Source organism: Oxyura jamaicensis, chromosome 11, assembly GCF_011077185.1.
Source record: "Oxyura jamaicensis isolate SHBP4307 breed ruddy duck chromosome 11, BPBGC_Ojam_1.0, whole genome shotgun sequence".
Lineage (NCBI taxonomy): Eukaryota > Metazoa > Chordata > Aves > Anseriformes > Anatidae > Oxyura > Oxyura jamaicensis.
The window spans coordinates 9,626,521-9,653,426 of NC_048903.1; the positions used below are offsets into that span (position 1 = coordinate 9,626,521).

The following is a 26,906-nucleotide window of genomic DNA, read 5'->3' on the forward strand; positions in this document are numbered from 1 at the left end:
TTTCTTCATAAAGAAATTATGAAATTACTGCAGACTTTGATCTAACTTCACCCAAGTTTTTGTCTACAGGGACCCATAGCACAAATATTAGTCAGTTGAAATAGGTACTAGATAGTGTATAGATAGAGAAAAGGAGAGAAAAGCCTATTTGACCAAAATATTTGGAACCATGACCCAAAGTCACAACTAACATCTGCTTAGGTACTAAGTTCTATTTTAGGTACTTACATTAACTATTTTCTCATAGAAATTGGATCACTTAGAAAGTAGTAACACTCTAAACACTCATATGCTTTGGCTTCTTTCCCACCATTTATCTGTCCAAGGGGATGTTTTTCAAAAATGCACATACAACTGCATGTCCAAATTGATTTTACATTTATTTTTATTTGCAAATATTTGAACTGTGCTCTATACTTGCAGATAGAGCATTGGCATGCAGCATTTGCAGTTTTAAAAAAATCTCCCTTAGGCCTGTAAGGCAATCCTGGCTAAAGAAATATTCAAAGAACAACTGCCCTCAAGTTATATCATGTGATGATTTAATACAAAATATTTATAATGTCAATAAAAGAAAAGCAGAAAAAAAAAAAAAAAAAAGAAAGAAAAGCACAAAGCAAATTAACAAGATACTCAGATCTATCCAGTTCAACTGAAAGACAATTAATCAGGGTAGTGGCTGAAAGTTGCTGTTACAAGTCACCAAACGTTTATAATAATGGCCAGGGCAAAAAGGATATATTCTCAGAGAGCAGTGTGCTTTAAGAGAGTATGTTACAATAGTTTGATGAAGAAATGTGAAATATAAAGTGTCAAATAGAATAAAATGCAATCAGTTCACTGATCCTATGCTGAAGAATTAAAGAAGGCAATAGCCTTGAGGAATGAAGGCACCTCTGATCTTTCGCACAGCATGGGCTGCCTGTGTTCCCCTTGTCAAACTGTAAATAATCAAAATCAATGGGAAGCATAAGAAGTCTAAAAAATTCAGAGTAAAAATCATTTTCCATATATACCAACAATAAAAGTAATTCCCATGTTATTTAATTTTGATTATTAGCAAAATAGAAAAGGCAGAGACCTGGGCAAAAATTTCTGTTCTATATTTCACTGATATCTGTGAGGTTTTGTGGTATTCTGGGTTTATATTTTTGGCTCAGTATATACTTCTGACTGATCCTTTGAGTAGAGCTTGTATACAGCCTCACAGGGAAACATCCAACAACACACAGGGGGAGCTAGGATTAGACAAAGGTACTCAGGGCATCAGAATCAATATCCACACTGTGTGACTAAACACAGGTCAGCTTGAAGGCCTAATCTCTGTCACAAATCAAAATGATGGACAAATTTCTGGTGTGTAAAGCAAATAGAGCAGGAGTATTTCCTGTTCTTCATACTCTAATATGAATAAGGAAGCCCCTTTCAACATTTACGTTCCCTTCTCTCATCCTTCCCTTGTGCCATCCAAACTTACAAGAAAAGTCTGGAAGGATAGAAGCAAGAGTAGTGACTTCCACGGTGACAGCAGAGAGATCACAAAAACACTGAAACCAAAGACTTCTGAATAAGACATAAACATAGGAGATAGCTGACAGCACCAAAAAAAAAAAAAAAAAAAAAAAAAAAACAGGTAGTGATCTCAGTCTGGGTTAAGGGGACTATTTCTCCACATCCTTCCCCATCTGGATTTGGGGAAGGAAAAAGTTAAGCAAATTAATTGTTTCAAAGTAGTATGATCTGTATATTCATCATCTAAACAGCCCTTAATTTTCAGCCCTATTCTGCAAGGGTATAGTGTCACTCTATGCCCAATCTGGTGGACTAGTTTACAGCACCATACACTGACATGAAATTCAGGAGTTCCTCTGGGATTTCTGCTCACTAAGTCAGCAAGAGCTTATAGTATTGAAGAGATAACGGCTGTCAGTCTCTCAAGGGAAAGGCTGTGCTCATGTTGCTCTTGAAATGAATGATAGAACAGCATTAGAAACATCCTCACTGATAGAGGCTGACAGTTCCCTTTATTGTCCAGAGTTAGAACTGCAACAGATCCAGAAGGTGGTAATGTAAAATAGCATGGTTTGATTCTGAACAGTGAGCCACTTTTTATGCCAAGAAGTCTTACATGGAGAATAAGAGTAATGGAATGAAGGGAGAAACTGGCAAGGATAGAAAAAATGGTATCTTTCAGAAGTTGTATGGATCCTCTACAACCAGTTGACCCTCTCATATTATAAAATTTTATTGGAAGACAAGGTACTTGTACTGGGCACATGTTTGTGGCCAGTGTATCATTTACATGCTAGGATCACTGCGGTTGTCTCTAACTGAATCTGGGCACCCAGATTTGTTTAAGTAAACAAATTAGGAGGTAGTGTTCCTTAGTACCTGTTCCTTAGTTCCTGTAAGATAGTTGCGCTTAATCCAGAAGACTTAAATTAGGAAGTCACCTCTCCACTGTCTACCCAGAAAGCACACGGATCCTAAGATAGGCATCAAGGAGGGCATCTGAATACTCCTTGATATTCTCAAAGTGAAAGAACCTTGCATACTAAGTATGGTATTAATATTAGGATCATGCTGCCAGCTGTGAAAATATAGCCGTGACTTCATGTTTAATATCATCTACATCTTTGATATATCAGCTGAGCCCCTGTGTGATTTCAAAGAGGCTAATTATAATCACCTCTTCTCACACTTGTTCAGGATATCTGGCCTGTGGCCTATCTGAGAAACAGGACATTCCTGCAGCCATATGTTCTTTGAACTTCTGACATGCAAATGTTGAGCTTTCTTACCTGGTGCAATATGAGGAAGTTCGTGGGCCAAGAGGAGTTCTACCATTGCTTCCAGGCACAGGCAAATACAATAATTTGGATTCCCAGAATATGGGGCTAAGTCTAGATTATATCGAGCCACCCATTGTATTTTACAGAGTTTCTCTCAAAAAGGTCCAGACCACTTCAAAAGTGCAGGAATAAAAAAAAAAAATAAAAAAATAATAATAATTATAAAAGAAAAGCTTATAAAAACTACTAAGCCTGTAGATTTAATATTTTCAAAAGACTGGCATTAATATATGGTTTATAATTGTCTTGTCACATACTGTATTCTGAGTTTCTTGATTATTTTCTCACATTGTTTCAGAGGTCGTTACAAATGCCAACAGTGAAGGGAAGTGGGTGTTTCACTTCTAACTAAGGGCAGCATTTACTCGCCTGAAGATCTCTTCTTACATCCATCTAATAAACTGGTTTGTCAGTAGATAATACAAAATTCCATCTGACACATTTGAAAACTAAGTGCCAGACTCAGAGTATATATTCATTTCAGCACACAAGACTTTATAGTTGGAGTTCCTATCAGCAACAGCATCCACACTGCTACCTTCAAATACCAAAAAAAGGAGCAAACCTTCATGTGAAAAGACTTGCACAGGCAGAATAACTAGGCAGAATAATTTTTAGAACATTTTTTAGGAATTTTCTGCCTGATTTTTCTTGCAAACATAAAGAGCCTGGGAGCTACCAAAGGTCTATTGGACGTAGTGGGGGAGGAATTTGATTTTGTTCATCCTTTCAAGGATGCCTCTGAGGTTTGTAAATATTCACTGTAGTGCTAAGGTTTTGAGAAAGTAGTTGTACAGCAAATTTGAATGATTAATGATCCAAGACATTTTAACATGTTATTTCTCTATTTTCAACATAAATAGTGTGTAAAGAGTGTTTAAAACTTTAATGAATCTAACTATATGAGTAAAGAATGTTAATCATTTTAATTGCCCAGTAGCCTGAAATTAGATTTAACAGTCTGATAATGTATCTTTAAAGGAATACAACCCTGCTCTATAAAAAATCCCTTCCAAGCCAATTCTAATAATTTCTATTTATCTTTTATGACATTAACTGTTATACCAGTCTGCCGACAGACAGCCTTACACTCACATTTAGTTTAAATGTGGTGCAGTATAGTTTTTCATTATCATTAACATGCTCCTGGTGGGCAGAGTGCAATGCAGTGGCACTGGTCACACTTCATTGCTTTATCTCATATGACAAAGAGAGATGATGTGTTTCAGTCCAGGCCAGAAGATGAAAGCAAAAGGTGTCCATGGAAAACTCCTCCTGCTGCCTAGGAACAGCATAAGGGCTGCATCGTGTGACTTGCTAACAGCACGAAGGGGCAGACAAATAGATTTTCCTCTATATTTATAACCAGCATCATTCTTCCTTTCAGGCCTTTCAGTGCAGGTAGCTGTTTTATATGAAATGAACAATCTTTATAGACGTACCAGAGCCATAACAAGGCTGATTTTCAGTGAGGCTGAGGTATATAACTCTTACAGAATTGTCAGGCTTCTTGCTCAACAAATCAAGCCTAACTTATGATGTTTGCAGTGTAATTTTTATTCCTGTTTGACTAGCCAACTACCCAGTGGTAATAGGATGTTAGAAAAGGGCAGTTGCAATGTTTGTACATGCCATGATTGATAGGCAAACTCTGCATTTTTCATTTATATCTCCTGATTCCAAATCAGTTAAGTTTAGGAAAAATGAAACAAAATGGCAAGAAAAATGCTTGCAGATTGCAGCCCAGCACTCTTGTAGATCTGAGTTCAGCCCACATCTGCTAGGATTGTCTGGAAACATTAAGATATCTAAATGAAAATCAATACTGTATGTGCCAGCATTTACTACCAAGAACAAGTATCAAGAGACCTCAGCTAATCAGGCTTTCAACCTTGTACTTGAGCCATAGTCTGAACCTCAGGGGTGTCCTAATTGGCCCAGACTAATCATAGAAGAGTTAAATTTATAACCAGGAAAGACATCTTGTTTTTCTTACCAGTCATCATTTTGAAACTGAAAGCCTCACCTGTGTGGTAGCAGATGTATGGTGATAGCCACCGGTCATGTAAGAACTGCTTCTTACCTGTCAGAGGTAAAGCAAAGACTAATTTACTGTCTTCCATAAAACCAGTCAGGCACATTTAAGCTTTTGGTGGGTATATAGTGCTATCAAACCTTTCACATGACTGCATATTTTCTCAACTTAAAAGCTCTGCATTTAACCCTCCTGTGCTAGAAGATAGAAGGTTTATATCTTAGATATAAAAGACCCTCTACAAAACAGAAATCTCAGGCTAATTCTTTGTGCCTGCAACATATTTCCAAATCACATAATGTTGGTGGGATTTTGTATTCTTTTTCTTCTGCAGAGAATGCAGACGTGCACAGAAACTAACAAAGTAGTTCAGTTTACCTTCATAAGGTACAAAGACATACATAATATTATTTTTTCTTACTGAAATGAAATTCCTTATTATTCTAAAATGAAAGCATGCACAATATCTCTTGGAAGACTCTTAGACTGTTAAAAATTATACTGCATCAGGGAATTGGGTTCCTAATATTTGTATTTGGGATGCCAAATGTGAGCAGATTTTATACTATTTTCAACAAATTAAACACAAATATGTAAAGTGTTTATGAAAATTGGTCTTCTGTTTTGGGCTTATTTTGAGTAACTTAATAATTCTGCATAGATTTCTTTAAACAACAAAATAAAGTGATGAATTAAGCCTGGAAATGCAAAATCTAATGCTTTTAAGTTTTCTTCAAAAGCATATGTAAAAAAAAAAATAGTCTCCCTGGAGATTCACATCTATCTGAAGTTTAATAACATTATGTAGATTCTTTGTGTCCCATATGTTAGATGTATTTTTAATGTGTACCTGTTAAAAGAAAACAAAAAGTTGTTAGATTTTGTATTCTCTTCACACCACTGTTAATGGTTTCCTAGACAGTGCTATCATGGAAACATCGTGGCATGTTGTGATCAATGAAAGCTTGTTTCCTCACATGGCATGATGTTTCCCTTGGATTCTCATCTCTCACTAATGCCTGCTGTGAAATTTTGTCAGTTCTTTTACCTTTAAGGATCTCTCTTGTCCTCCATGTTGTAAGCTGCTGTGTTATCTTCCTGAGTCAGTCTTCCTGTCTTCTTTGCTGCTTCACTTCCCACTTCTTATGGAACGAGAAGGCTATCTTCATCTTCCCCTTCAGTCCCTCTGTCTGATAACTTACTGCTATCTTGCTGTATAGCACAGAACATGGTAATGAACAAAATAAAGTGAATTTCAGCAAAATTCACACAAATCCACAGAGGGAGAGAAAGGTAAATGGAGTCTCTCCAAAACAATTCAATTATCCGACCTTGTATTTCTATACTAGATACTACATATGCCAGTCAGCATGAGCCTACCACAATCATCCTAATCATCAGTGTGCGGTATTAGGTTCAAAGATACCTTAATTCCTTTCTTAATCCTTTGGTGTACTTATTTTTTCTTTAACAATGACTTCAGTATTAATAAAAACTAGAAACCATATTTAGCAATTCTTCATACCTGCAGAATTCTTTTGGTACAAACTCTTGCTCTTTACACAGAAGACGACTTCATAAACCTCACTTCTCAATATATAAGAAAAAATAGAATAGAATAGCTCAGTTGGAAGGGAACTTCAAAGATCATACAAGTTCAACTACCTGACTACTTCAGAGCTAACAAAAAGTTAAAGCATATTACTGAGGGCTTTATTCAAATGCCTCTTGAACACTGACAGACATGTGGCATTAAATGCCGCACTAGGAAGCCTGTTCCAGCATTTGACCACCCTCACAGCTCCTAATTGACAACAAAAAGCAAATTGACTTAAGTGGAATCAGGACTTTAATCCACATACTCATACCATATCATTTTGATTCGAAGCCTCAGGTAAAAGGTAGGTATAAAGACCTATTTTGTACACATCCAAGCTGAACTGAGCAGAAGCCACGATTCTCAGCAGAGGGCCACATCATTCATAGGTAGGCAGACTGACAGAGGACACAAAGAATGCGCGGACACAGATTTTAAGAGTGAAAAACAAAAACAAAAACAAACAAAAAAACAAACAAACAAACAACAACAAAAAAAAAAACAACAGTAAAATCAAATGTGTCTGGCAATTTACAGCATTAAAATAAAGCCAAGAGGTTAATTAATAACCATGTTATTCAAGGATTTCTCCCCCAGTTTTGCAGCTTTCCTGGGCTAACCAGTAATGCCATCAAGTACAATTTGATCCATAAGGAGCAGACCAGGATGGCTCAAAGGCAATGAGGACCACTCCCTTTTTAGCAACCTCTGTAACTTTACAGAGGCTAATAAGCCCCAGGAGATGGAGTTGTCAGTTATAAAAGAGGAGCCCTGCACCAATCCTGCTGGAAGGAATTCCTCTACAGGTAGTGAAGAAGGGTATACAAGTCCTCCACAGAGCTAAGAGCAAGGCCCAAGTCACCTTAAACTCTCATTGAAAAGATGATTGATTCTGTTCTATTTTGCTTCTTCCAGCAGAATATTGAAGAATATTTTCTCTGCTGCTTGCTTCCAAGTTTACTGCATTTGTTTGCCAAGTACTGCTGTTGTCAGATGAGCATGATCTCCCCCCAATGGTGCACACCTATTTTCTTTGTGCTGCATATCCTCCTTTACACTAACAGTACAAATCACAAAAACACATACAATTCTTCTTATTTGCATCTGATACTGAATAGAACAACTTAAAGCTTATGCCAAGTTAACAATCAGTTAACAATCTTTTCTTGGCAATTTCACACCAGGATTCTATGCCAAATTTTGTTTAACAAGCAATGTTATTAAGAGAGAAAATATGAAAGTTTTTTTGTTTGCTTGTTTCTGTTTTGCTTTCTGTGAATTTTCTGATGTAGTGAATTTTCCCGTGTATATATACACACCTAAAAACTGAACTAAGGCGTAGCAGTTGTATTATTTCCATGAGAAGTGTTAATGTACTCAAGTTTTAGACAGTTTAGGATTACTTTTTTTTAATTTTTTGCATGCTATTTTTTAACATGTTTTACATACAATAGTTTTGTTTTTGTTTTGTTGTTGTTGTTGTTGTTTTTTTTACATATTAAAATCAACACTCAAAATAGAGCTTCAAGACACAAGCTTCAAACCCTCCTCTAGAATGCATTTTCACATTCTCCAAGAGCTGGTGTTTCTATGAAGATCTCGCCTCTCAGTGCTACTCAGAAAGTAGAAATGAATTAGAAATGAGATTTAAGTAGCCAACAGATTATTCCCCTGGCACAGGGAACACACGGCTGCTAACGTGCCAGCTCTCCTACTGCCACCCACCATCTTAGCATATGGGGTTTGTCAGGAGTAAAAAGGAAGCAGAACAGCACATTACTGTACTTCTTCTCCCCCATACAGCTCAGTTAAATCACTGACACTACTGGTAGCTCTAAGAATTGCCAAGCAGCAATGCAGACACTACAAGGTCAGGAATGAGAGCAATAAAGGAATAATACCCTCTTCCTACTGTGCTGAGGATCAGCCCCTGATTGTTACTGTTCTCATTAGTTCAAGAGACTATTCCGTAAGTCTGAAACTAAAACAAAGTGGGAAAAAATCATGTTACTCGTGGTGGAGTGTATGACCAAATCAGGAATGATCTGGCACCTTCTGTTTATCCATTTCTTTCTTTAGTTTTCCTCTAGTGGTGCTGACACTCTGTTCAACTCCTTTCATATCCATCCCCTTTATTATTATTTTTGCTGAAGCAGAATCCTTAAACATTCTACATCATATATATATACCTTTTTAGTTGTACAGATGGGTTATATGTTTAGAAGCAAATGAGAATGATCTGGGCATGATCATTTACCATCATCCTGTGATGTACTCTTATAATTAGTCCAGTTGTTTCAAGTTCCCTATTAAAAATTAATCTCATTTCCGCAGTGTTGCCTCTCCCATTTTGTCAGATTATGCCCTTACTTTATTTTGTGCTGCAAAACTAAGATGTTGTCTAAAATTGCTCTCTGTAATCTAGCAAGTTTGAACAGAGATCTCATTGTGGAGGCACCACAGCTGAGTTCAGTGACTGAAAGCCACTTCTCATCACTGACTGGATTCTTCCAAATTGCCCAGATTTCAACTTGTACTTAAAGCAGATGGAGTTTATGTCACCTCTCCGAACTAACAGCTTTTGTACTCTTTGGTTTTTGCATTCAATGTATTTGAGCACAGAAAAGACTCTTTATAGGATACTAATATATTCAGTAATGAAAGGCTGGTAATCTTACAGATTTACTATAACTTCATTAAACACAGTCACAAAAAATGAAACAAGCATAAAGCAGAAGAAACATTCTCAATTTTTTTTGTTGAAATCAGTATTATTTTCAGCTTGCTATGTCTTGAAATGTGATGTCTTCTAATTTGCCAGGTAAAAATGGGACCCCCCAGCCCTCCCCCCCAGGAAAAACAAATAAACAAACAAACAAACAAAATTCCCAATAAATGCTTTGGCCCATTGCATTTCTGTAGGCAAGAAAGAAACTGACTTTCATGGCTCCTAAAGAGCTGCACTGCATTTTTAAAGGACCAATACTAAAGCTACTTGGATTTTTCTGCAAAAAGGAGACAATCTAACATAAAAATGGTAGTACCAGTGTATAGTCATCATTAGGCTTCAGAGTTAACAATTCATTAATTAAATTGAATAGAGTTTCAACGAATTTCCCTGAGTCTAAATATTATTTTGAGATTTTTTTCCTTTCTTACAGTTTCTTTCAAATTATTTGTTCCTTACCTTAATTTTTTTTGTCATTGGCTGAACAATGGCTCCACACCAGAGATTCAGTTTTTTCAAAGTAATCCCTGAACAGCTGAAAATTGCAAATATCCAGCATTTCTGAAAATCAAATTCTTTCCTCTCCAGGCAACGTATATATGATGTTACATCAATTTAATTTGCACAGTCTAATCATACTGACTTAACTACCTATATATCAAACTGAAGTGCAGCCACACCACTTTGCAGTGCCAGCAGAAGGTACTTCTGCTGTTAATCATTGTGCAGCGCAGTACTTGGTGTCAAATACCCACTCGGTACATAGCCATTGGTGCAGTATCCCATTCCTCAACCCTGTCCTCCCATCCCTGCTATCTGCTCTGGCATACCGCTCACAGATTGCCTGTCCTGTTGTGGATAAATAATGTCCTCCACAATTTTCAGTTTCAGCAGTGGTAACACTTGCAGAAATACTCCTTCATAGACAGCAGATAAAGAGAACAAAGGACATGAACACCTGTTTTTAGCAGCTTCCGTTGAACTCTCCTTATTTTGTCTTGTTACCTGATCCAGGAGCATCTCCTCTTCTTCCTTTGATCCTTCTAGTCTTTAAAGAGCTAACCCTACACAACTGCAAATATGGAAAGATCTTTGTATGGTTCATTCAAATTGAGAAAACCTGCATAAACTACCTCATATTTAAAACAATAATAATCATCATCCTTACCCCTGACCATCATAGGATGATACATAGAGAGAAAGGTAGAGGCAAAGTAACAGAGTGCTAAACAGCAGTTCATAGAGTAGGGAAAAGAAATACTAAGGAGTGAGTCCATGTGAATCAGAATTAATTGCAGACAGCTAAATTCCAGTGTTACAGTTGAAAAAAGGGGGAATAGCTTTGACCCTTTCAAAATATTTTCTGCACTTCTCATATTACAATTGGCAGCAAACACAAAAATTATTAAGGCTCTTCATTGCTTTCTTCTTTTCATTAGAAATGTCCTTAGCTGCACTGAGTTTAAAATATCACAATAAACCAGAAGTTTCTTAATAATAGTAGTCTGAATGACAGAGGATTATCACCTTTATCAAATGAGAAATGAACACAACATGGAATCAAACATAGTTATTAAAGCAGATTTGACTAAGGAATCATCATTCATTAAACTAGTTTTATGGAAGAATTGTCTCAACAATTTGAAATATAATTAGACGCTGGCAAGACACACATTTATAGTACCCATCATTGCAACTCACTTTGACTTTTGGATTTTTTTGATGCTTTTCTTTTTTTTTTTTTTTTCTTTATGCTCTGGTTAAAAATTTTAATGTCATAAGTAGCTGTGTAGTTTGTATCATATTCACTACGTTCACTATCTTCACATTTCACATTTACACTTCATCTCAAGCATGTTACAGTAGTGTAATAATTGAACATGGGTACAGCTGATGTTCTCAAATAGCACACTTTCCAAAACAATAGTCCTGATACATTTATAAGTTGCAACTATACAATAATGATGCTGTACCACATACAGGTATTTCACTGAAACAGTCCTCTTAGAAATACTTAGAAATAGAGGGCTTTACAGTAACCTTCTACATTTCATTTTCATAAGGGGGAGAGAAAAGGGTGGGGAGGAAAGAAAAGTTCCAGTTGTGGATTCAGTCAGGCAGAGGAAATGACTTGTGCAATCCTAATAAATCAGAGCATTCCCGTGTGGCAGAAGCAACAGGGGAATAGTGTAAGAGCAGTGCTGCATGTTGACCTAAGCAAGAGCTTATCGAGAAATGAAGTCCTCTTAAACAGACTCCTGTAGAGATGTTCTGCATTTCCTCTGACAAATTGTAAGTGCCCTGACGGTAACATTCCTAACAAAATAGGGCTGATTTAGCAATGCACAAACTGCCCATTATCCTACTGCATAAAAAGGCCATTTAAAGCAAAGCCTTAGAACACTGGCCCATTGGAAACAGCACATCTGAAAAATTACCCCCATCTTGTGCCACCAAAGCTGTTAACTACCCTAGGGAATATGCCTCATTTACAATACAGACAAATATTAACTTTAATGAGTTTAAAAACTGCCATTTTTCTTTTGTGACTTTGATAACACTTGAAAACTTAAACAAATACTTTGGCTATTTTTTTCACCTGGAATATCAGCTAACTGATACTGCCACCACTGTTTTCAGCTGCCCTTGCCTTTCTCTCTCTCTCGTCATAACACTGTATACAAATACAATTGAAAACTACATCCACTCCCAAAACAATGCTGGAAAGATTAAACAATCTATTTTAACAAACTCTTCCTGCCAGAAAACTTTGTGAGCCAAGATTACCACTTGTCATAATCTTCCCAATTGATGGAGTACCTTTTAAAAAGTATTTCTAATGAGATCTACAAATCTATGTGCAAGACAGCTTACTTCATTGTGTTTATAAAAATATATATATATATATATATATATTTTAAACAGATTATGGTTCTTGGGACTGATAAAAACACAATGGGGGCAAGGTCATTGGGAAATGTTAATAAGTTTTCATAAAATATGATGACTCTCAGGGAGTAATGTTTGGACATAAAAAATAACTATGAAAGTACATTTTCTGCTATGGTAAACACTATTTTTCTACATCTAGTTGACTCTCCAAATCCTTCATTTCTTCTGTTGGTGGACTTTTCTACCTGTTTGATTACCCATCAGGGATGACATTATTATTAGCTGATGCAGCATCTTTGCTTGTACTTCAACCCATTCTTTTACAAGACTCATTGAAAGAGAAGAGCCACCTGCTTTAGCCATTAACATCTCATTTTAAGTCCTTAATCTGCCTGCCAGTGACTGACATTCAAAAAAAAAAAAAAAAAAAAAAAAAAAAAAAAAAAAAAGCTTCATCCTAGCTCCTATGCAGGAGGAAAATCTGTTAGAACCTTCTAAGGGTGATGCCTTTCTTTTCTCATGTAATAGTTTGCACAAGAACTTGTGGAAAACATAGCAAGAACAGGTGACATTTCTAAAGCTAATTCTGTATGGGTAAAGTACCTTACTACACTTATAATTTGTATCATCTTCCATTCTTCTAGCCAGATGTTTTGTAGTTCCATATCATGAGCAACAAGCTGAAAGAAAATGCCTTTTCCAAGGAGAATTTCTTAGACAAGTCAGATTACATTAATGAAATAAACGTCAGACATTGGATTTTCATGTTTAGACAAAGTTTTGGGAGAAAGCTAATCTGCTCCCTCACTGTCATATTTTCCCCACCTGTGGGCAGATTTTAAAAACAGTAATTGAAGAACAATCTCTCTATATAGAGACAGAAAATTAACTTTGAAGCACACAACTCCATTAATTGCAGGGTATCAACAGCTATGTGTACATACAATACAGATGCATGCATTTTTGACTGTAGGCAAACTTTCACCCACAAAAATATTATAAAATATTGAATATTTTAACATGAATTCAATACGTCAGAAAAAACATTTTATCACATTAAAAACAATAAGTGGAGAAATAAATAAAAGTTTAGAGCTCTAGCAACTGATTATCTTGTCAGCCTTGTACACACAGGATGAAAGTCTCAAAGGTGATTCTGAAAGCACTCAGTGCACAGAAGCATCAATTTACAATAAAATGGTGAATGCTGCATTAGTTTGTGGCTGACAAAAGAGATATTCAAAACAAACCAAGTCATGCAAAGAATTATAATATTTCAGTGATGTAATTGGGGAAGGCATGTGTACTTAGATTTTTTTTTACCAGGATCTTTTGTTTTTTGTTTGTTTGTTTTTAAATCACAGAGGGGTTGAGTTCCAAAAATTGCATTTTCTAATATGGGTAATATAAAAGTACACTTTTTAAGCTGTTCCCATCAACACAGTTTCAGGCCCTACCAGCTCAGAAATCAAGAAACACATAGTTTATAGTGTATATGCAGCTTTCATTTCCTCACACATCTGTTCAGAAATGAAGCACGGGAAAAAAAAAAAAAAAAAAAAAAAAAAAAAAAAAGGTAAGCAATATGAAATATTAACATTTTGAGTTAATCTCAAATCTGTTACTAGACAGTGATTACATACCTTGTTCAAGTTACAAAGCCATTTACTAGGTCCCCCCATTTCTCTGTAAATCCAGGTTTGATTCCCAAACTGCAATACTCTACCCACATCTATACATAGAAAGTACACAACTACTGAAAGACAAAATTTATGGAAAAAGTCAGTAGAAACGACTCTGCTCAATCTTGTAGAGAAGATTGTTTTTCCTGTATTATATTCTTTTATTTTTTAGAAGGCAGAACATGCAAGGTGATGGATCCTTAGTCACTCTGTGTCAGCTTTGCCTCTACCTAATACACTTTGGGTTTTGCTAAAGAAATTGTGATAGTGAAGAACACCAAAAGAAGAGGAGAAGAGCAGTAGCAGCACAGGACTGAGATGGAAAAAGCAGACCAAACCACAGACTTGTATCATGGGCAAGGTTTCAATACTACTAAGATCTTCTACAAGCATATAGAAGAGTTAGCAGACACACACACGCACAAAAAAAAAAAAAAAAAAAAAAAAAAAGTACTAGCAGAACAAAGGTATCAGAGTCAAATCCATTCTGAATGCTTCCTGGTTTCCTACTGGGGAAGTAAGCCCTAGCTACAAGGTTTTGTTGCCCTTCCAAGCCATCAGACTTGCACCAGCTCAGATACCTTAAACATTTTAAAATGTAGCACAGTACTGGCAAAATTTTATAGCATCAAACTATTGTCATACTAACAAAAAGGCAACCTCTGTATTTTACACCAAATGTAAGGCCACATTCTGATGTTCAGGAGACAAATCTGGAATGGGGGAGATATGGGAGTGCTGCCTCCAGGTCAGAGCATCTTAACAGAGAGAAAGTTTGAACAGCCCTTGTGCACACTTGAAAGGGACATGATGGGCGATGCAGCTCTTGTTGACCTTGCTCTGTTAGCCAGTGTGGAGAAGAGAGAAGTGATGAACCTGAATTTTGACTCCACCACTTCTTGGAGATCATCCATGTTAAAACTGATACTTGTTTTAAAAAGTCCTTGTCCTCTGGAATTGCAAAAACAAAAATGAAAAGCAAAGCAATGCAAAATAATCATGAGGAAGGCTATTCAAACATTTTCCTACAGGTACCACAGCAACTGCAGTAATAAAAGATTAAGGTTTAGACAAGCTCATGGAAACAAAATCTTAGTACAAAATTTCTTATTTGTTTCAGAATTACAAGCAAGTACATAAGGAGTCAGTACAACAAATTCACAGACACCACTCCATTCATGTTTTGGAAGTTTGTGGCCAGATACAGTTTAAAGCAATAACAGTTCAAAATTACATTAGATACCAGCACTTTCCAGAAGATGTTTGTGCAGGTGGCACCCAGACATGCATCATCTTCTCTAAACATGGGACAAGAACAAGAGTGACCAGCAGAACTGTTTAGAGGTGGAGTCATAGAATCATAGAATATCCTGAGTTGGAAGGGACCTACAAGGATCATCGAGCCCAACTCCTGGCACCACACAGGTCAACCCAAGAATTCAGACCATGTGACTAAGTGCACAGTCCAAATGCTTCTTAAACTCCGACAGGCTTGGTGCAGTGACTACTTCCCTGGGGAGATCGTTCCAGTGCACGACAATCCTCTCAGTGAAGAACCTCTTCCTGATGTCTAGTCTGAACCTCTCCTGCAGCAGCTTGACACCATTCCCATGGGTCCTATCACTGGTCACTAAAGAGAACAGATTGGTGGATAATGTAAATTGGCTTAAGTGAAAGGGTCCACCAATTTTGTGAGAGCTCAGGGCAAAGCTTCTGCAACAGACAAAGGAATTCAGCCCTATATCACAAGGCAGGTCATAGACCAATTCAGGTGAAGTGCTCAAGACTACCTTCTCTCATTTCCAGATGCTTCTCAGGCCTGAGAGTGTATTTCCTCTAGTCCTTTGTTTCATTATACATATCTAACAAAATATTTATATATATGTAGCATCACCTAGCTTCCTTCACCTCAGACAAAACCAGCAGAAATGTATATAATATAGATACAGATATTCATGATATGTTCATGCAGACTGAGCACACGTGATAGTAGGTTCAAAAGTAGATTATGTTTCAAGAGCTCATGTCAGAGGTTAGAAACCGCCCCCATAACACAACATTGTTTTGCATATTTTGTTTTTCAAATAGAACTGAGTATTATTTCAGTGCTGGAAAGGATTTTTATGCTTTAACAAAACATTAAGACGAAGACAGGAACTGAAGATTACTGTCTGTTAGCCTAAAGATTTGTAAAATGTAGAAATGAAAACTTCACAAAAAAAGGTTTTCTTATATGCTTTGAATTATTAATAAATTAACAGGATTTATTGGTCAAAACAGATCCCTGCAAGTGTCTGGCGTCTTGTTTCATCCAATATTCACTAGTAAAAGAAGACTTTAAAAAGTTATATACTAGTTTTGCTGGGATGGGAGAACAGCTGTTTGATGTTCTGGTTTATAAAAGAGGCTAGAAGAGAGTGTATTTGTTGTGGAATTAATTGTTCCAAATTAAGCACATACTGTTTTTCCAACTTAAGGTGGGAATCTATGTGATGTAATAAATATGATAAATAGCTTGAGAGAATAACAAAAGATGATTCTGGGCCACCCCTGTAGCATGCAGACGGTCAGCAGAGTTTGAGTAAATATCATTTCAGCAAAGAAAGAAAGGATAGAATATGGCAGAAAGAAATTTTGAAATGTTATCTCAGCTTAGAAAGAGAATCAGCTAACAACCACTTTTCAAAAGCCTTTCTTCTAAAGCAACAACCAAAGAAAGCATCCTTACCTCTTAAAGAGGAAAAAAAAGAAAAACAATTGGTGGTCCAATAACAACACATTTTAATTTCTAATTTCTAAATTGGTAATGAGGAAGGTGTTTTGTCTGAATTTCCATTTCTTTCAGGGCCTAATTATGAAAGACAGAAAAAAAAAAAAAAAAAAAAGTGCTATGCACTCTCACATTTCATTACATTTATTCAGCTTTATTACTAATTCTTTGTTAATATAATTTTCACCCTGGGAGCTACATTTTTTGTCTAGTTACCCTGATACATGAAACCCTTAAAGCAGGAAGTCCTTGATCACCACATCATATTTCTCATGGTATTTTAAAATGACACTCACCACAATGTTAGAAGTGGGTTCTATCAGCAGGCTGCTCTCTGGAGGTGTTCTTTCTCTCTCTCTCTCAGGTGCTTTAAAGAAGTTTTATCTAGCATGGTGGCCTAGAGAGACAGGGAACAGAAACAGAATTGAAGCACTCATACAGGTGTGCAATCCACCCCTTCCCACCTCAAGTTCGGGTGTGATACATTTTACATTAGCAGCGTCACAAGACAAATTAAATGATAGAGCAGCAAACTTTAGCCCCCACTCTCTTAAACCTGCCACTTGTAAGGAATGGAAACCAAAGAAGCATTTACAGTGCCTCATCACCAGATAGTTTATACAAGTTCAGCAAGCATGTCCCTTACAGAGCTGAAGAGGAAAACTGCAGCAAATGTGCATGCACTCACAATGAAATACCAGCCCAGAGGACAAGCTCTGTAATCCCACCAATGATGTTCCAAACCCATGATGGCTACCAGTCGACAATACCCGCAGACCTCAATCCATTTTTATTGTATTCAGGCTGCAGTGTTATATTTCCTGCCTCCCCTTAGCACCACACATACAGTGTACTTGAAAACAAAAATCTATAATATTGATCCCACAATGTCACCACAATTATTCTTTTGAAACAGCCATTGAAAACAAATTACATCTGCACTGCCTTTTCATCCGATTGCTTTGGGTGAGCAATGCTCACTGTAGCCGCTAGCATTTTCAGTGTTAGCACTAAAGACAGCACAGAGGAGAAAAAAAAAAAAAAGCACCGGTAACATATTTACGGCGGGGGGGGGGGCATCAAATTAACCAGATTACAAAAAGCCCCTCTAACCTGATGCAATATTTAAATCTTCCAGTTTTCTGTATGCAAATCAAGATGATATTAAAACTGTACAGTAGCTAAATTTCCCTCTGAGAGTGAACAAGCTTGGCTTTTTCCTGCCCAGGAAACCAAATATAGTTGTTACACTAATTAAATTGACAAAAATTCAAAAGATGGGCTCATTTTCAGTTAGTCTATTTAATATCATATGATGACAAAAATATTATTTGTAGCAACATGATTTTAACCTCATGTAACATAATTCTATTGACAAACTAAGACTTTCTTCACAAGGGAGAAGCGATTAACGCAGAAGTGATGACTGTAGAAAAAGCCCACCCATTCAGATTAAAACAGTGACACAACTAAGCTCCAAGGGAATCTGACCAGAGGCAGCAGAGCCTTTTGACACAAATAGCAGGAATACTTGATGAGAGAGAGTGCAGGGGGAGGGGGAAAGCCCACCTTCTTTACTGCCGGTTTTCCAATACTTTTTTACATCAGTAAAGTTTTTGCTCACAACATGAATCATCAGATCAGCAACATTGTAGCAACCCCCATAGCATACACAAACCAGCATAATTTTATAGAGAAAACCCTGTCAGCAAATACTAACTTTCATGTGTTTGTTAATGGTCTTGTTTGAAAAAAACACATATCTCATCAACAATTAATTTTTCCTTTTGCCACCATGGTGGTTGGCCAAGGGAAAATGCTTTTGTATCACTGTGACTGCACAAGTCACAGTGGTGGGCTCCTGCAGTGGGGAAATGATAACTTTGGAGTATTAAGAAAACCAATAGCCTTGTTGACATGAACATGGGAGTCTAACCCCTGAAGCCTCCTGATATGAAACATTGATTTTTCTGTCTGGGTACAGTTCTAAAGCCATTCATTCTCTATGGTCAGGACTCACAGGGCCAGAGGAAAAAAAAAAAAAAAAAAAAATCTTTTCATTTTTACCTCTAGGCAAAGTTGAGGGATAAATTCTACATTTTGAGGGATGATTTGTTCAAGCCATGTTTAGTAGAAGCTTATTGCATAATAAATAAATAAATAAATAAATAAATTTCCTTGACCCTTGCAACCTGTGATCACTTATTCTTTTGTGCCCCTTCTTCACAAGATAACAACAGGGGAAAGTGCCTAGAGAAAGCACCACTGGTTACTTGTTATTCTCCAAATAATATCACCAAGCTTACTTATTATTACTCAAATAATACTGTCATGTTCACTTGTCATCCCTCAAATACCACTGCTAGCTGGCTTGTTATTTCTCAAATACTTCCATGCCTACTCGTTATTCCACCTCATGTAATTACTACATCCCTTACTTGTTATTCCTTCTCATATACTACTGCTGGGCTGTACTTGGTTGTTGCTCATGTATTACTGATATGCCTCTTTACCTTTTTTTTTTTTAAAAAAAAAAAAACACTGCTTCAACATGCTGTACCTCTGAGAAATAAAATATTATCATCATTCAGTATATTTTCGCAACCCATACAATGACTCCTGTTGCATTTGTTTAGTAGCTATTGTAAATACACATGAAAAAAAAAAATAAAATAAAATAAAAAAATAAAATAAAATAAAATAAAAAATCTTGTGGAGGAAACAACAGTTCCACTGTTTGGAGTCAGAGCAGTACGTTCCACTGGCTGTAAAAATTAAATATAATAAAAGGACAAAAGAAAATTAAAGTGATGATAAAGAAAATAATCACAAGTTTCACCCTCCCTGTGAAGACATTGTAAGCCACCGCACAATGGGATGTCTCCTGCTCTGGTGACAGAATGCTGAGCCAGTTTTTGCTGTTTGCCTCTTGTTTTCAAAGAAACAAAGTGACAGCATTAGACAGGAGATGCCAGTGTTACAGAAGGCTAATGTTTGGACACTGAACTTGCTCTCCCTTTCAGCTGCCAACTATTTAATTGATTTTTAATGAAAATAAATATTCAGATACCATAGCATACAATCATCTCTGAGGAGGCATAAAATATCAAGGTCTATAAACAGGCTTGTACTTTTACATATAAATATGTACACAAACTATATATGTACACAAACATTTAAAAAACATGGAAATAAACACCTCTGAATATCTATATAAATCCAGAGTACGCACTCTCTACCTGAGAATGATAATTTTACCAAATATATGTCCATCTATACACACATAAACAGATTAATCCTAGACAATCTCCTGTGCTACTACTGCAGAAGTATGCTTACATTATGTTACAGTGTGAATATGTTTGTATATTTATTATTAAAATACTTACTGTTCCGCCTTTTGAAGTAGATGGACAAATGATTTAGGAGTAGAAATAGACTAGAAACAAAATTAATGCAAATAATGTGTTGATTTTTTTTTTAGCTTGATTAGCCAAGCCAATGGAAAATTCTAGAAAACGTATACAATTATTTTAACTGTCATAGACCGGCAATTGTAATTGACATGATTTGTACGAGATGCAGTGTAATAACTGAATATATTAAAAAAAAATCTCATGGCTTGATTACCAGGAGAACATTACTAGTGCCACAATATTATTAACAACACAATTATCATGGCATCCCTAGGACACGCTCTTAGCACTTCAATGCATTAGCGAACCTTTGCTAACGAAGAAAAAATTAAAGTACAGCAAATTTCAAAGCACCAGTTGTACCCAATATCATTAAAAATTTATAAAACTTCCCCTGAACATGACAAGTGTTTGGTTTAAATGAAGATCAGCTATATGAAGGAGCAGAAATCTTGTTATTCTTTGTCTCTTTCTCTCCCTCTTTTTCTCTTTCTCTCTTTCTTTCAGACCTCCCCCAACCAGCACCACTTCAATCCAGCTGAAATATGTAACCATTACAGAGTGACAGTTTGACACACAATGACCTGTCAGAACATTCATCTCTCAATGTTTTATTTTAGTGAGGAGCCAAACTGCAGAAAAAATAAGCAAGTTGTTTCAAGGCTTGGAATGAGATCAAACATTTCTGGCATCCCCACTTACCAGACCTTTGATTTACAATGGATCTGTCAGAGGCTGATTAGACACTGTGTGTTTAAAAACCTATAGATGTTCCAATTGCACAAGCTCTCCCCTTCCCTTTGCAGAGAGCGTTTCTGCTCTTTGTTTGAATGGAGTGAATAAGCTAGGTTACATTGCAGAACCTTACACCTTGCAAGTAGAAAACGCCACATGCAAAACTGCAGACAGCTACAATTAAATCCTTTAGTTAGGAGCGCTCCAATTCTCTACTAAAAGAAAGCTGTAGCTCTCTCTACTCTGTAATATTAGTTATGCCAATTTCTATTACCTTTTCCTTCCAGGCCTAAAGTTATAATAGTCTGAAGAGAAAATATACCTACGGACTGCTGCAACCCTCGCATATTTTCAATAACGTTCAAAGGCAACATGCAGCTAAAAATGAGTCAGACAAAAAAGTGCAAGTGGCTAAAATATTCCCACACTGTAACATTTTTTGCTCATTATTGCAACTAGGGGAAAAAAGGCTAGAAATATATTGTTTCTATTTGTACCTAGAGCAGTTGCAGAAAGAGCAGCAGAATTTGTGCCTGGCATTAGAATGTGTAGTTCTTTAATACTATATTGTGGCATACAGTTCATTGTAGCAAATTATGAATACATGTATTTGGAGATCTTTGGTAGTAAATCTGGGGTTTGTACATCTACAACAATGCCCAAATCTGACAAATGTAATTTATGTAATATTAAGTTAATACAGTATTATGAAATTAACTCACTGTAGTAAAGCTGTAATTTTAAAATGAAAGACAATACAATGAAATGAAAACAAAATAAACATTAGCATTTTGTGAAAGGTAAAACAAATCTTCCAAAAGACTGCTTTGTAATTTATTATAATGCAGTACTTATGACTTCCAATATACTTAAGACACAGCATCCTTTAACAGTACAGTACAACTACAACACTGTTCAGAATAATCCCAATCTTTCAACCTTTCTCAGGCAATGCTCTCAATTAATTTAACAGAGGCTTCTGAATGAATGCTGCCTTTGACTAAGGAGAAAGTAAATCAGAACTCTGGGCTCTGGTCCCCTCTATGCTCCTTGTGGCTTCAACACTGCATTTCCTTCGTGTGGAAAATTCTGATCAAGTTGATAAGGCTGTAGGAACATAGGCTATTACTCCATGTCTGAGACTATTCAGGATATGAAATTATATTTTTCATATCCATATATGATACCAGGAAGAGGAAAAGTGATAAAAGCTTTACAATATGAGCCCTTTAGCTCCTAGGAAATTGCAAATGTTGAAACATGCAATTTTGTGCTTTTAAGGGAAAGAGGTGAGCAAATTAGCCAGAGTGAGTCAAGAAAAAGAAATGTGTTGAGATCACCACACAAGAAGCTGAAGTGGTGCAAACTTTCTAATTTCAACTTTTTGAGGAAGAAAGAGATCATAAAGAAAACTGTAGAATATCTGTATTTTGAGGCTGATGAGAATTTGTATTATACTTTCTCTTTAAAAATATATAACCATTGAGGGATGCTCTGAAGGCATTTCAAGTTCACCTCTGGTAGGTCAGGATAACATATTGTCATCCCTAAACAAGAAATACTTCATCTCACTCAAGGACTTATTCCTTATGTTTAATTTTTGTTTGTTTGTTTGTTTATGTTTTCAAACAGGGTATGTGTATTGCATAATTCTGAGGTTCAGCATGTGATAAAAAGCAAAATGCCCTCTGAGAAGGGAAATTTCCAGTTTGACATGCAAAATTATGTATATCCAGATATCATGAGATTGGACCTCCATCAAGTTATGGTTTCTAAAACCTAGATGTTATGGCCCAGAAGGAAAAAACTGCAGTGGCTTAACGTATTAGTACAGTTCATGTCTCAGCCAATAATGACACATCACCAGGAAATCTAATGTTGAATAAGGCATGTATAAACGTCTACTGTCATATTTATTTGCAATTTGCATGCCACAAATTATATAACCTAAGCATAAACATTTGCACACCTTAATGTTGGAAAACCTAGTTATCTGAGCTCAATGAATAGCCTTAATTTTAGATGCTAGCAAATATGGTTTTATTACTTTAATTAGGAAAAAGAAATAAATTAAATAGTAAAATTCAGAAAGGGCAATATTCAGATGTGAACTCTGCTTTGGCAGCCCAGACCAAAACAACTGGTTCTGCTCTAAGGAGGCAGTGCTTGTGTGCAGCTAAGCCTGGTGTTGACACAAAAAGAGGTTTTGCTAAAAGTGGTAAAGCAGGAAGCATTAAACTTTCGGGGTTCTTTCCCTTATTCTGTCTCTCAGTTTTACACAAGCACAAAAATAAATAAATAAATAAATAATAAGAATAATTTTTAAAAATCTTTACCTATTTTTAGTCATCTATTTTTAGTCATCCCCCATAACAACATAAGACCTCTATCAACTTTGACTTTGGTAGATTGGCTGGAGTAGGCTGATTTCCCGAAGCAGTCTTGGATCTACTGTCCAGTTTCAACCAAGTTGACAAAAAGGTGAAAAACTCAAAGATAATCAAGGTCCCGTGCATTCTTTGTGCGCACATATCCAGAAAGGGAAGAGAAATCTTTTTACTGACTTGGGAATACCTTCAGGATGACCTCATACCTTAACAGATAGCAATGAATCTACAGTGATGAGTGACTGAAAATGTTCCAAAGAACAGAGAAAGCTAGAGGTGTGCCTTCTGGATATCAACATCAAGTAATCATAAGACAAATCCATGACAAACCAGACTTCAAGAGTTTCAGTGGAACTATATATTTTAACATGTGTAAAAGCCACTTAAAAGTAACACACCTCAAAGTATAGTGGGAAGGAGACAAGAAGTCATGTCACTGATTGTTACCACAGGGTATTTGACCATCCACAGTTTGTATACTCAATAAAGGCTGTGAACCTGTAAGTTCCCAGTATTACTCAGCTCCACCAGTATGCATCTGTGTTATATTGCCTGAACTATCCATGTTAGGGTTCCCAGATGGATTCTCCTCATTTTCAGACTGTCAGTATTTACAATACAAAAGCATTTATTCTGTGTTTTCTAAACTATTCTCTCTTGCACACATAAAATCATGCATATTTACACATACATAAAATCTAACTCTGCTACTTTAGTCAGTGACAGAACTTACAAAAATCAGCACTGTCAATTACTAAGCAATAATAGCATGTCCACAGATACAATAAGGAAAGTGCAACTCAATAACAAGTTTGATAATTCCAAAGAATTACCTGGTTTATGTATTCTATAAGAATTGAATGTTTTTACTTTTACCTATTATTATAAGTACTGAAAAACAAGATTGATAGATAATGTGTTATAAGCCAAATTTAAAGATATGCTGCTTGGACCTCTTACTGCTCAAAGAACATCCTCCTTGTTCTCTCATTTTTAAATCAGTTAAATATTAACAAATTAACTTCCTATGCATGCTGCCTCTGAGTGAATTACTTTTCATTTTTAGAGTGGTTTTCCATCACTATGAACCTTTTCCTTTCCCTTATGCACCAGCAAACATACTGATACAATTTAAAGGTCATGTTCTTTTCAAACTGACAGGGCCCTCCAAAATTTTGACGAGAGTCCCTCCAAGAATCACACCATACAAACGGAAAAGAATTAAGTAAAGCATCACTTGATGTAGGCTCAATCATGTGAACTGATTAGAAAATGTAACCATGGAGAGAGGTGATTCAAAGTGTGACAGACAACCTTTCAAAGAAAGGAGATGTCATGTTGATAATAATAAGCAAGTACCTGACATTGAAGGAGGGGGCAAACGCAGAGGGTCAATAAAGATATAATTGCCTTCAGCTACTGGAAAAAAAAAAAAAAAAAAAAAAAAAATAGTTTCTAACTTTTGTCTTTTCAAACCCCAAGATAAATATTTTAAATGAACAGAGCATTTCATCTTTGTAGTTCAAGTTGTTTTACCCAAAAATACTGAAAAATATATCAATAACACTTCACTGGCTTAGCTCATTCCTTCACAGAGTAAAAAAGGATACCTTAAAGTTCAAAGCCACATATATAAAATTTGTCTTAAAGGTTATATTGATACATATTGATCTGCATAACAAGTTATAATTCCTTTAAAGAAATAGCAGTGTCTTTGGTTTGTAATACCTTCATCATTCAAAGAAGTCATACAAACAGAAAGTAAATTTGTCTATTTGAAAGATGTCACTTATCAGGAAGATGATGAGTTCTTTATCTATTACAAAAAGCAAGTCTAATTATTTTCCGGAAACATATCATAATCCAGTTTATACTAAAAAGATCTTTCTGCAAAATAAAAGTGACACTTACCATGTGTTATGAACAGCAGATGAATATGCAGCTCAAAAGAACACTCCACCCTCCAACCTATTGAATCAATACAGAGCTTAGCTAAACTGAAGAATGGTATCATATACTACCAGACACATTTTAAAAGTAAAAAATATTCAACTTTTTTTAAAAAATATTTCTTTCATAGTCCTCCAGCTGCTATTCTTTCTTTACCCCATCAGTTGCTAAGATTTATGGTGCACAAAACAGTTCCAGCACACAATGAACTTTTATGGTAACAATCTGAAAACATTACATCTAAGTTTATTTTAATTGTAAGACCTATCATCTCTTGTCTATATTCAAATGTATATAATGTATATGGATAAATGTAACCTTAACTGATTTAGATACTATATTCTTATGATTGCAAAAATGTCAGTGAGCCCATTTAGTGTTTTAGCCAACCATAGACTGAAGATTACAGTTACTAAAAAGTAGGTATGGAGCTTTTTTCCTGTAGCTCAAATCCAGCCCAAATTTGCAACAGGTAAGATATCTTAAATAGTTCAGGCAGAATAAATCAGAGGTACATCTCAAGTTCTCACTGGACAAATGCCCATTTCATCAAGAAAGTAATAAACCATGACACCCATGACAAACTTCAATGCTATTTGCTTGACACAGTGCCAGTTCAAGGCTTGTCCATGTGTTTCAGATCGAAAGCTACAGGACACAACCAAGGTGACACCCCAATCATACAATCTACTGCCCGTCCAATCTACTGCAATTCAGGTCCTTTGCAAATACTCCTTGGTCTGCTGGCTAATGAGGTCAGACAATACTGTCCACTCCAGACATATTCTTTTTAGGGTATCATCTCTCCAAGAGACATTCCACAAGGACATATCCTTAAATGTGCCATCAAAGGGAATTATAATAATAGACTTTATTAACATTTTTTATGAGGCAAAAGTCATACATGTAAGGAAATATGAAATAAAATAGAATTAAACAGCAACCAAGTTTCTGAAATGATGTAGTAGATGATGTTTATGCTATTGGGAAGCTTTTTTTACACAGAAAGATAAAAGCTGAACTTAAGACTTGCAGATACCCCTGACTAGAGATCTTAACCAGACCTCCTTTTCTCAGCAATTGACAGCCTCCCCACATAGAGAGAGACTGTGTGTGCACCTGCATTCACATAGATATGAGAAGACTGCCTTTCCTTTTTTGTTTTGTTTTACTTTCATACCTCTTAACACAACCTTTCTAAAAGGGAAGCCTGAGAGTGAAATCATTTGAATTCACAAGTGAGTACCACAGTACACCAATGTAAATTAACTTCTCTGTCAAGGAGTCAACAACATTCTTCCCATGTAGTTCTCAAATCGCATGATGAGTAGAGCTCCAAAGATACTCAGTCATCTTTAATGTAATGCATGCTCTGAAAACAAACATCCAGTTCGTTATTAGTCTTCCAGTGGCCATCTCCCTGCTTAAATAAAGATATTATAGCCACAGCCTTCAGCAGTCATCTCTCCACTACAGGAGGTTTGAGACAATGTTGGAAAGAAAAGAGATGAAAAGGAGCAAGAAAGACAGGGAACTTATAATATGAGCAAATGCAAACTAGCAGAAATCATATAAACGAACATTCTCCAGTAGTGTCAGAAGCGTAATGAGTGAATGATGCAATAGCTAATTGGTCAGGCACATCTCTGTGGTAATCACGGGCTGTGTCTACAAAATGATTACAGTCCAGAACAGAGTCATAGAAGGGTTTGGATTGGAAGTGAACTTTAAAGATCATCTAGTCCGACAGACTTGCCATGGGCAGAGGTACCTTTGACTAGATCAAGTTGTTCAAAGCACCATCCCACCTGAATTTGAACACTTCCGATGTTGTGAGGTTCTGCTTTGCACTCTCTTATTTA

The 26,906-nt window shown here is 36.2% G+C and overlaps 1 long non-coding RNA gene across 1 annotated transcript in view; it reads right to left on the reverse strand.

Annotated features, from left to right (window-relative positions):
• Nucleotides 1-14,878: 14,878 nt before the first annotated feature.
• The window catches only part of LOC118172880, a 63,725-nt gene continuing 51,697 nt past the window's right edge, over nt 14,879-26,906 (reverse strand). Inside the window, exons 2-3 of the long non-coding RNA XR_004753890.1 lie at nt 16,853-16,953; nt 14,879-15,416 (exon numbers count right to left, since the gene is read on the reverse strand). This is a non-coding gene — a long non-coding RNA (uncharacterized LOC118172880). The remainder of the gene's footprint in view (nt 15,417-16,852; nt 16,954-26,906) is intronic.